This window comes from Brachyhypopomus gauderio, chromosome 18 (assembly GCF_052324685.1).
Source record: "Brachyhypopomus gauderio isolate BG-103 chromosome 18, BGAUD_0.2, whole genome shotgun sequence".
Classification (NCBI taxonomy): Eukaryota; Metazoa; Chordata; class Actinopteri; order Gymnotiformes; family Hypopomidae; genus Brachyhypopomus; species Brachyhypopomus gauderio.
In genome coordinates, this window is record NC_135228.1 from 7,984,215 (window position 1) to 7,995,502 (window position 11,288).

The following is an 11,288-nucleotide window of genomic DNA, read 5'->3' on the forward strand; positions in this document are numbered from 1 at the left end:
AAAGAGTTTGATTTTGTCTAGAAGAAATCTAAAGTGATATTCATGTTCTGCAAAAAAATCCAGATTTTTTGATGTAGCCAGCAACTCTTTAGAGCAATGGGAAAGGTAGGTCCCTGTAAACCACATTTTAACTGGTTTGGCAAGGAATGTCCTCGTAAGACATAAAAACCAGTATGTGTGTGTGTGTATGTGTGTGTGTGTGTGAGATCAGGTGATGTCTGGAGCTCCAGCTGCTTCATCATGTTTGTTTGTGTGTAGCTCCTCCTGCTGTTCCTCTCTCTCTTGTTTTGGGAGCGTCTCCTTCTTCACCACATGTTCCCTCACTCCACTCCTCTCAGCATGGGGTCCTCAAATGTGCACACACACACACACACACACACACACACACACACACACACACACACACACACACACACACACACACACATTTTGTTCCTGAGTGATTTCCAAGATTTATACACTTTTACAATGTAAGGAATGCCACCTGATCTTCCCTAACCAGCCTCACCTGCCCCTCATTACCACGCCCCCTTTCAGTCACACTTATACACCTTCCCCAGCACGTCTCAGTCGCGAAGTATTGTCGACTCATGCCGTATACCAAGCGTTTCTATTACCTGTTTGATCTCCCGTGTTCTGACCCTTGCTCACTCCCCAGACCTCGTCTCCTGCCCAGCCCCTCTGTACCTCCTGTATTCTGCTCCCCCGTTACGACCCTGGACCGTCCCGACCACCCCAAGAGAACGTTACTGCTACTACGCTTAATGCTAGTGATTTACGTGTCGTTCTCTGTACACGTGATTTACGTAAATAAAAGTGCTATATTTCTGCAGTTGGATCCCTCTCCGTCTGATCAATACGTTACATACAGGTCTTTGACACCAGCTGAATGAGGGGACTGTTCACTTTGTGTGTGTTAGTGTATTGGTGTGTGTTAGTGTAGTGTTAGTGTGTGTTAGTGTAGTGTTAGTGTGTGTTGGTGCTGAACTGTATGTCAGGACCAGCTGAGGGAGGGGATTGTTCTCTTTGCTTGGTACTGCAGACCATTAGAATGATATGAGTTGGGGTCACAGTGTTGTAACTGTGTTGTAACAAAGATGAGCATGGGACACTGTGATAATGCACATTATACGTGTTGAACTAAACAAGGCCCAAGTGATGAGGAGACAAGAAAAGGTTTCATGAGATCATATGTCTTACCCCCTACATAACGTTAGATAATTTTGTAACACAAATCTTGGTGCCAGATTAAATAAAATGCCTTTATAAAGTCTATAAAGCATGAAAACTTTACTTTTATTTTAGACTAAATATTTATCAATCCAGGTATGTAGGGTGTGATCTGTGATTTGGAAGTTGTGCTTAGTAAGGAAGTTCAGTGATGTAGAATTTAAAATGCTACACATTAACGTTCCTGGATTTCTCTCTCTCTCTCTCTCTCTCTCTTTCCCTCTCTTTCACTCTCCCTGTCTCTCTATCTCTCTCCTTCCTGTTGCTTGTCACTGGAGCTTCTGTATAGTCTGAACCCCCCCCCCCACACACACACACACACACACACAGATCATATTTGTGTGTGTGTGTGTGTGTGTGTGTGTGTGTGTGTGTGTGTATGTGTGTGTGTGTGTGAGGGAGATAGGGAGGCAGAGAGAGCCTCTATCATCTGAGAAACAGTGGATGTTGTCCTATGACATAGTGGTGATAAATGTCTCCTCCTTTCCCAGTCGGACTGGTCACACTCATTCTCAAAGGGGTCAGTTCAGCTCACGATGGGAATTGCGGAGCTGGCAAAGTGGACAGATTTGAACTAAAACACTTGATGCCATTTTGGGAACACTTGTGTGTTTTGGTTTCCTGATCATGTTAAATGCAACAGTGGGAGGGAGCGACTCCCCTCAGTGTGGGGAAGAAACCCTGGGAGAGAATGGGGAGTTCATCCAAACACACACAATAATGAATATATAGCAATAATGGATGGAAATGAGATGCAAATTCATTATGCTAATAATACTAGCACAATATTCTATGATGGCCTAGGATTAGTCTCCTAATTTGCAAATTCGTATTATTTACAATAGTGAATGTCTGAGCCAGGAAGACGAACCAGAGCGATTGTGTCCATTGTGACATCAATCAATCAATCAATCAAAGTTTATTTGTATAGCGCTTTTCACAACACATGTTGTCACAAAGCGCCTTACAGGATTTAAAAGGTTAACAATACTACGGGTCCAGAACCCTAATGAGCAAGCCAAGGGCGACAGTGGCGAGGAAAAACTCCCTAAGATAGTGGGGAATAGGAAGAAACCTCGGGAGAACCAAGACTCAAAAGGGAACCCATCCTCCATTGGGCGGCCCGTTAACACACAGATTACACAAAATACAGACAAATACACAAGTCACACACAAATCACACAATCAGACTAAGTAAAGGTAAAAATGAAAGTTCTGGGTTATGATATTGTCACTGTAAATGTCTGTTGATGAACGCCAGGCTTTCCTTCCGTGTCGGAGCAGCGATGCTGGTATTGTAGGCTCCGACTGCAATGTTACTCTCCAGGTGAACCTCGGAGAAAAGATACGAGATGTAGTAAATATGTAACAGATTAATCAAAGGCCAAACTATACAGATGAGTCTTTAATCGAGTTTTAAACATTGAGACTGTGTCTGAGTCCCGAATAGAGGCAGGAAGATTATTCCACAATTGTGGAGCTTTAAAAGAAAAGGCTCTTCCACCTGCTGTGATCTTTTTGATCCTAGGAACAGTTAATAACCCTGCGTCCTGCGAGCGAAGTGAACGCGCCGGGTTATATTGTTCAATAAGTTCACTAAGATAGTCTGGAGCTAAGCCATGCAGCGTTTTATATGTTAATAAAAGTATTTTATAGTCAATACGGAATCTAATTGGCAGCCAGTGTAATGACGATAGTACGGGACTAATGTGATCAAACTTTTTAGTTTTTGTTAAAACTCGTGCTGCTGCGTTCTGAACCAGCTGGAGTTTGTTTATCGATTTACCAGAACATCCAGCTAGGAGACTGTTGCAATAATCTAAACGAGAGGATATGAATGCATGGATTAGTTTTTCTGCATCACTAATATTTAATATGTTTCTAATTTTGGCAATGTTGCGCAAGTGAAAGAACGCTACCCTAGTTATATTATTAATATGTGTATCGAACGAGAGATCTGGGTCTATTGTGACGCCCAAGTTCTTTACCTCTGCGCTGGGGGTTATAGTAAAAGAATGTAGATTCAATGCTGCATTATGTATCTTGTCTCTCGCAGCCCTAGACCCAACTATTATCAATTCTGTTTTATCGGCATTTAGTGCTAGAAAGTTACATGCCATCCAATGTTTTATCTCTTCTACACATTTCTCAATCTTACTGTTTGCGCCTAAATCATCGGGTTTTGCCGATAAATATAGCTGAGTGTCGTCTGCGTAGGAATGGAAACTGATGTCATGCTTATGCATAATTTCGCCTAAGGGTAACATGTACAGTGTGAATAGAAGTGGTCCTAGGACTGTCCCTTGTGGGACACCATATTTAACCTGCACAGATTTAGAGGTTTTATTATTAACACTTACACATTGGAAGCGGTCAGTTAAATATGATCTAAACCAGGAGAGTGCGACTCCTTTAATACCTACTGTGTTTTCTAGTCTATCCAGCAAAATGTTGTGGTCTACAGTATCAAAAGCTGCACTAAGATCCAACAGTATAAGGAACGAGACGAGCCCATTATCGGCCGATATTAGTAGATCATTCACTACCCTGAGTAAAGCTGTTTCAGTGCTGTGGTTTGGTCTAAATCCTGATTGGAACTTTTCATGGATACTATTTGATTGGAGATAGTGGTTTAACTGATTGGAAACTGCTTTTTCTAAAATTTTAGAGATAAATGGGAGATTAGAAATGGGTCTATAGTTGGCTAAAATCTGCGGATCGAGATTCTGTTTTTTAATCAAGGGTCTAATTACGGCGCATTTTAATTGTTTGGGCATGTAACCTAGGTTAAGGGAGGAGTTAATCATATTAAGTAAGGGCCCTGCAGTGGCTGGGAGTAGGTCTTTAAATAGACGGGTTGGAACTGGGTCAAACATACATGATGTAGGCTTAGACGAATTAATCAATGTTGTGAGCTCTTTTTGCGATATAGGATTGAAGATATTTAGCTCAGTAATATTTTTGGATGAATAGTTACTAATAGCTGAACTACTGGGGTTGGATTGGAGGTTAGGCTGCGATGTATTATGACTCTGTAGTCGGATATTATCTATTTTATTATTGAAAAAGTTTAAAAATTCATCGCTAGTGTGTGTAAGTGCTGTGTTAGAACTAGTGTCGTTGATATTTCTTGTTAGTTTAGATACCGTCGCGAAGAGAAATCGAGGGTTATTCTTGTTGTTTTCTATTAGTGTCGAATAGTATGCGGCTCTAGCTTTTATTAGGGCATGTTTATATTTGACTATGGCGTCTTTCCATGTGATTCTAAACACTTCTAGTGAGGTGGATTTCCATTTTCGCTCCGCTGCTCGAGCTGCCTGTTTTAGAAGACGAGTGTGTTCGTCATACCATGGTGATAGCTTTTTCTCCCTAATTAATTTTGTTTTAATTGGAGCTACACTGTCTAAGGTATTGCTGAGTGTGGAATAAAACTGTTGTGTTGCCTGTTCCAATTCATTGGGCTGCAGTGGCATAGTGTTCGGTAGCTCTGGCAGTAAGTTTATAAATGTTGCTGCAGTGTCGGATGTAATAGTGCGCGTGGTTTTTGTATGGCGCATCTGATGTACATTGTATAAAGTCATTTCATATATTAGTAAGAAATGATCTGAAATGGCGTCATTTTGGGGGATGACTGCCAGATGTTCTATGTTTAATCCGTAAGTAAGTATTAAGTCTAAGGTGTGTTTACAGCGGTGGGTTGGCCCTGTCACATTTTGGGCTATACCTACTGAATCTAATATGGAGTCGAACGCAATTTTCAGTGGGTCTGATTCATTTTCATAATGAATGTTGAAATCACCCACAATTACAAATCTCTCGATGGTTAAGACTAGTTCCGAAAGAAACTCAGCAAATTCCTGAAGAAATTCTGAGTAGGGACCCGGCGGTCGATAGATGGTCACTAATTTAAGCTTTGTTTTATTGCCTATACGATTATTGCCTATTTCACCTATCAAAGCCTCGAATGAGTTAATAGAGGTGGTTGGTTTTACAGTAAAACCTATGTCTGTGTCATATATTGTGGCTACTCCACCTCCACGCCCTGTGATACGGGGCTGATGAACATAACTGTATCCAGGAGGAGCTGCTTCATTAAAACTTACATATTCGCCTACTCTAGCCCATGTTTCTGTTAAACAGAGTGCATTTAGTCCGTTATCTGAGATTATTTCGTTTACTATCACAGCTTTTGATGCAAGTGATCTAATGTTTAAAAGTCCTAGCCTTAGATTAATATTGCTGCTCACTTCATGTTGATTATTTAATTTAATTTTAATTAGATTTTTAAAACATATCGCCCTGTTATTCTTATACCTGCCACGGCTAACAGACACAGTCTCAATGGTTTGGTAGTTAGGGAAGTAAGTTCTACTTAGCTGATTTGCGTGGTTTGTTGTGGCTGGTCAGGCCCAACGTAGCACGTCCTCGATGTTCCTGGAGAGGACTGCCGAGCCTAGGCGACTGGGGTGAAGTCCATCTCGGCGGTAGAGTGATGGACGCTCTCGGAAACTCTCCCAGTTGTCGACGTAGTCCACGCCGGCGCTGCTACAGGTGTCCCGGAGCCAGCTGTGGAGACAGAAAAGACGACTGTATGACTCGCACCCTCGCCGGAACGTTGGAAGCGGACCGGAGACATCAGAGGTGTGACAGCACAAGCCACACCCTCACACAAGCATCCAATCATTGACACTTTCAAGGACTTGGCAGATGCACATATCCAGAGCGATGCTTGTATTTTCTATCTTCACCAGTATATGCTACACATGCTCCCTGGGATTCAAACCCATGATCTTGGTGATGCTCTACCTACTTTAACTCCATATTGTACATTTAGATGTTCATGTGAGGACTGCTAAATTGATCCATAGCATCTTAGCTAGAAGGGAGACCCAGCAGACACCCGAGGCCCCATCCACCCACTCCAAACCACTCTGGACCACCGTCTGAGTGATCATGCAAAAGAGGGCAGAAAGAGCAGCAACTTCTCGGCCCACCTGACCAATCTGTGCACATGATACCGAGGTTCTGCGCCTCGAACCACACCCCTGGCTGAATGTGAAAGTTGACAACTTTCTGCATCTTACACATTCACAGGCAGGTTCTTCTGTGGTTCACGTTCTTCTAGGCAGGTTCTTCTATAGTTGGCAGGATTTGTAGACAGCCTGCTATAGCCCTCATAATTCTTCATCATTTCAGTTTCATTCTGGTCTTTAATTGCAGCATTAGACAACAGATGGATCTTCTTTGGATCTCGGGACATCCAAACAGCAAGTTCAGCTCTGAGATGTTCCACACATGGACTAGTTTTTCCGCATCATTTGGGGGCAGTGTGTTTTCAGCTTCACAGTGTGTGACTGATATAAATAGGCTGTTCCACTAATGTTGTCCATGTGAGTATCAAGTGAAAGTTCAGGGTTGTTCATAAGTGATCATTCAGTGTTCTCTCAGTGTTCTGCAGCACACTAACCTAATTATTCCCAGACTCCACCCCTTTTATGTCATTCATGTCTCCCTGGTAGCATGTATGCTTTTCTTTTAGGCTTCCTCATTGATGTTACGTAATGTGTGTACATATAACAGCAATAACAACAACAACAACAATAATACACTTTGTAATACAATTTGAAAAGCACTTTCAACACTGTATAGAATAGAATTCAAGAACAATAAGGACTTTAAACCAGAAATTAATAGAAAAATTAAAACTAAATGAAAAATTAAAAAATTATAAAAATTATCCAAAACAAACTAAAAATAAAAATATTATCAAGATTATATACTTCCAAAAACCAGCTGGAACAAGTGAGTTTTAATCCGGGACTTGTGTGTTGGACTTGCACACACATCAAAGTGAAGATTATTCCACAGCTTCTGTCCGGCAACACTGAAGGCCCTCATCTCAGCTACGTGCAGTTTCTACAGGACTACAGGTCTACAGGACTACAGGACTACAGAACTACAGGTCTACAGGTCTACAGGACTACAGGACTACAGAACTACAGGTCTACAGGACTACAGGTCTACAAGACTGCAGGTCTTCAGGACTACAGGAGTACAAGACAGGTGTCACGTCCAGCCCCTTCCTCCTCCCTGGTCCCGCCTAGCTCCCCGCTCCCATTTGTTCCTCCCTCTGTCTGTCACGCCCTCGTCATTGGTCACACACACCTGAGTCTCGTTTCACCGTCTTGTTTCCAGTATATATTCCCCTCAGTTTTACTCCCCTGTGTCGGTCTTTGTGTTTCCCATGTGTCTGTTCTCCCCGTGCTGGCTTATTCCTCTCGCTCAGTAACCTGTACCTATCTGTCACTGATTGCACGAGCTGACCTGGTCTGTCCCGTTCATCTTCCTGGTTTTGGGTTTGTGCTTCTCTTTGTTTGTTCATTCGGTTAGTCTATTGTCCGTGTTACCCCTAGTTAGTTTGGTTTCGCCCTTGTAGTTCCCTCTCTGTCTCCTCGGTGCGTGTATCTCTGCCCGTGGGTACGTAGTTCATAGTCTATCGTTGTTCTGTCCCGTTTTTTCTGTCTGGTGTTCTGTGGTTCTGGATATCGTGCTACTGCTAGTGTGAGTTGACTGTATGTTTGTATGGTGCTCCCTGTGTTACTGATGTCTTAGCCCTTCTGCTCGTGTGTAGTCTGATCCTGTTAGTATGGTGTTCACGTTATCCCAAGCGTTTGTTGTAGTATGCTTATATTCTGTCCCGGCATGTTTAGTTTGTTGTTTTCCTGTCTAGTCCTTGCATGTTCTCCCCAGTCTACTCATCCCCTTACTTGGTTGCTCTCATTTGTTTAGTGTTTGTATCCTTTATTTAATAAATTATTTGAATAACTTGCGTTTGCGTCACCCGCCCCCCTTGAAACGTTACAACAGGAAACATAGACAGGAGACATATTTGTAGATTCATGTATCACCGGTCCTAGTACTGTACCTTAGTAAAGACAAAATCATGAAAAACAAAACTGGCAAGAATGTTTTCTGGTGAGAGTGATCTCAGCTGAGAGTCTGGTGAGTGATCTCAGCTGATTCTGGTTAGCCTGTATGTGAACGAGGAGAGTGCTTCTCTTTTGATTCCAAGAAGCCTTTCGAGTCTATGTAAAAGTAGCCTTTGTTGTGGTCTGTGCCATCAGATGCTACACTGAGATAAAGCAGTACAAGAAAGAAGACATAGCACTGATCTGAGGTCAGTAATGAATCATTTATCACTTTTACTGATGTAGTCTTGAAAATGTGAAGGTGCTCGTGTGCTGACTGAAATAATTAATGAACTTGGTTCTTGTGTTCCTGTATTTAGATATTCAGGCAACATCTCAGAGATACAGGAGACAACAAGCCAGTGCTTTCATGTGTGTGTGCATCTGTGTGTGTGTGTGTGTGTGTGTGTGTGTGTGTGTGTGTGTGTGTGTGTGTGTGTGTGTGTGTGTGTGTGTGTGTGTGTGTGTGTGTGTAAAGCAAGTGTTTAAGGTTATCTGTGTCTAATTCTGTCCAATTATCTCTGGGTTTCCATATGAGGTTGAAACTCTCCTCCATCTATATGGTTTCTCTTTGTCTCGAGTCTTTCTCTTTCTCTTCCTCTCTTTCTCTCTGCAAACTGATCCGAACACTCAACACAGGCTGTTTGCTACTGTAGCAAGACAGAGAGAGAGGACTGAGAGAGAGGACTGAGAGAGAAGACTGAGAGAGGACTGAGACAGAGGATTGAGACAGAGGATTGAGACAGGAGACTGAAAGAGAGGACTGAAAGAGAGGACTGAAACAGAGGGCTGAGACAGAGGGCTGAGACAGAGGACTGAGAGAGAGAGATAACTGAGAGAGAAGACTGAGAGAGAGAGGATTGAGACAGAGGACTGAGAGAGAGAGGACTGAGAGAGAGGACTGAGAGAGAAGACTGAGAGAGTACTGAGACAGAGGATTGAGACAGAGGACTGAAACAGAGGGCTGAGAGAGGATTGAGACAGAGGACTGAGACAGAGGGCAGAGACAGAGGGCTGAGAGAGGACTGAGACAGAGGACTGAGACAGAGGGCAGAGACAGAGGGCTGAGAGAGGACTGAGACAGAAGACTGAGACAGAGGGCAGAGACAGAGGGCTGAGAGAGGATTGAGACAGAGGACTGAGACAGAGGGCAGAGACAGAGGGCTGAGAGAGGATTGAGACAGAGGACTGAGACAGAGGATTGAGACAGAGGACTGAGACAGAGGGCTGAGAGAGGATTGAGACAGAGGACTGAGACAGAGGGCTGAGACAGAGGGCTGAGAGAGGACTGGGAGAGCCAGTGAGGTTGTGGAGCTAGTGGGATGGGAGGCAGGGCCACAGGGATGCAGGGACGCCAGAGGTGGAGGCGAGGACGTCTGACCTGTTGTAAATAAATGAAGCTCAGAAAACCCCCCTCACACTCATAGAGAAGGTGCTGAGACAATCAGACACCATCAGTGTGTGTGCGTGAGGAGAGGAAGAAAGGGAGTCAGTATACTTTGACCTGCACTTTGTTTACTAAATGGACCAAGCCACCCTCCATATATCACTGTCAGATTGTGTGTGTGTGTGTGTGTGTGTGTGTGTGTGTGTGTGTGTGTGTGTGTGTGTGTGTGTGTGTGTGTGTGTGTGTGTGTGTGTGTGTGTGTGTGTGTGTGTGTTTAGGAGGGCAGGTGAGATGGAGATGTAGTTAAAGCGAAATCCTCATTCTCATGGGAGCAGAAAGCTCTTCAGCAATGTCCCACCAGCTCATGGCTCATAAACAATATCAAGTGATAAGGTGAAAGAAAGAGAGAGAGAGAGAGAGAGAGAGAGAGAGAGAGAGAGAGAGAGAGAGAGAGAGAGAGCGAGCAGGAGAGTGAGCATTGGGGTCACTGACTCTATGACCCAGAACCTTATCCAGACCATTCTGTTCCCTGTGGTAAAGCTCTCCTAAAACTCCCACATTCTTATGCCCAGTCCCTTAGAAACACTCTATAGGTTCTGGAAGGGGCATATGCCTGTGTGTGTGTGTGCATGTGTAGTGTAGATGAATTTCTATTTGAAAGCTGTTTACAAGCTCACAGCAAATGTCTTTTGTCAATTTTACACTTACATTTAGATTTGATTGAGCAGCTCTTGAAGGCACATTCGTAATGAATGTGTTATAAATCGCTTCTAGCAACAGCTTTATAACAGAGAATAGTAAGCAAGGCTCTGTTTTCCTCCATACACTGGAAATGGGAGTTATCATTGCACGGTGCTCCCCCTCAAGGTGCACGCTGGAACTGCAGCCCGAGAAGAACTAGCCAGCTCACTGAAGACCCACCAGCGCCTCTACAACGTGGGTCTGGATCTGACGGCTGACTGGAAGGTTGGCAGGTTGGAACCAGCTCAAGAGTGGACTGAGTAGGAAGAGGATGTGGCGTCTTCTGATCCCGCTGACAGGAGACCATGGGAAGGAGGGAGAGAGGGATGGGATGAAGGAGTGGATAGAGGGAGGGATACAGGAGAGAAGCCGATGGGTTTCCCCTCCATGTGCTGCCCTAGGAATAACAGTGGGAGTAGGGCCCATGCCAGAGAGATCAGATCACTCTCCAGGGCAAGAACACACACACACACACACACACACACACACACACACACACACACACATGCATGTATTTATGAGTGTGTGTGTGTGTTTCTGACTTGATGTAGGTTGTCTAAAAACATTGCAATCTAAAAAGCTTTCTTTACTCTACTTCTTATTGAAAACAATCACCAAGTTTTTGAGAAGGTAACTATGTAAATGAGAGAGAGAGAAAGTAAGAAAGTAAGAAAGAGAGAGAGAGAGAGAGAGAGAGAGAGAGAGAGAGAGAGAGAGAGAAGGAAGAGCACACTCCCAATGCCTGAAAACCTCCACACAGTGTGGTACTGTGATAAACACCATTTTGTACCAGTTTACACTACAAAGATAAAAAAAAGTACACAATAAATTGGCTCTGTGTTTTTCTATGTGTGCATATGGGAAAGAGAGAGATGGAGAAAATTTTTCCAATGAGAACAAGGCCAGAGGAGGAGGTTACTGGTTAATCTTGACAGCAGGGCCGTGGAGGGGAGCTCTGTGGT

The 11,288-nt window shown here is 43.6% G+C and overlaps 1 long non-coding RNA gene across 1 annotated transcript; it reads left to right on the plus strand.

Moving 5' to 3' along the window:
• Window positions 1-7,442: 7,442 nt before the first annotated feature.
• On the plus strand, window positions 7,443-10,645 carry LOC143482416 (uncharacterized). Its single transcript, XR_013122219.1, has 3 exons — window positions 7,443-8,232; window positions 8,355-8,407; window positions 10,453-10,645. It is a non-coding gene; the product is annotated as an uncharacterized LOC143482416 (long non-coding RNA).
• Window positions 10,646-11,288: the final 643 nt, after the last annotated feature.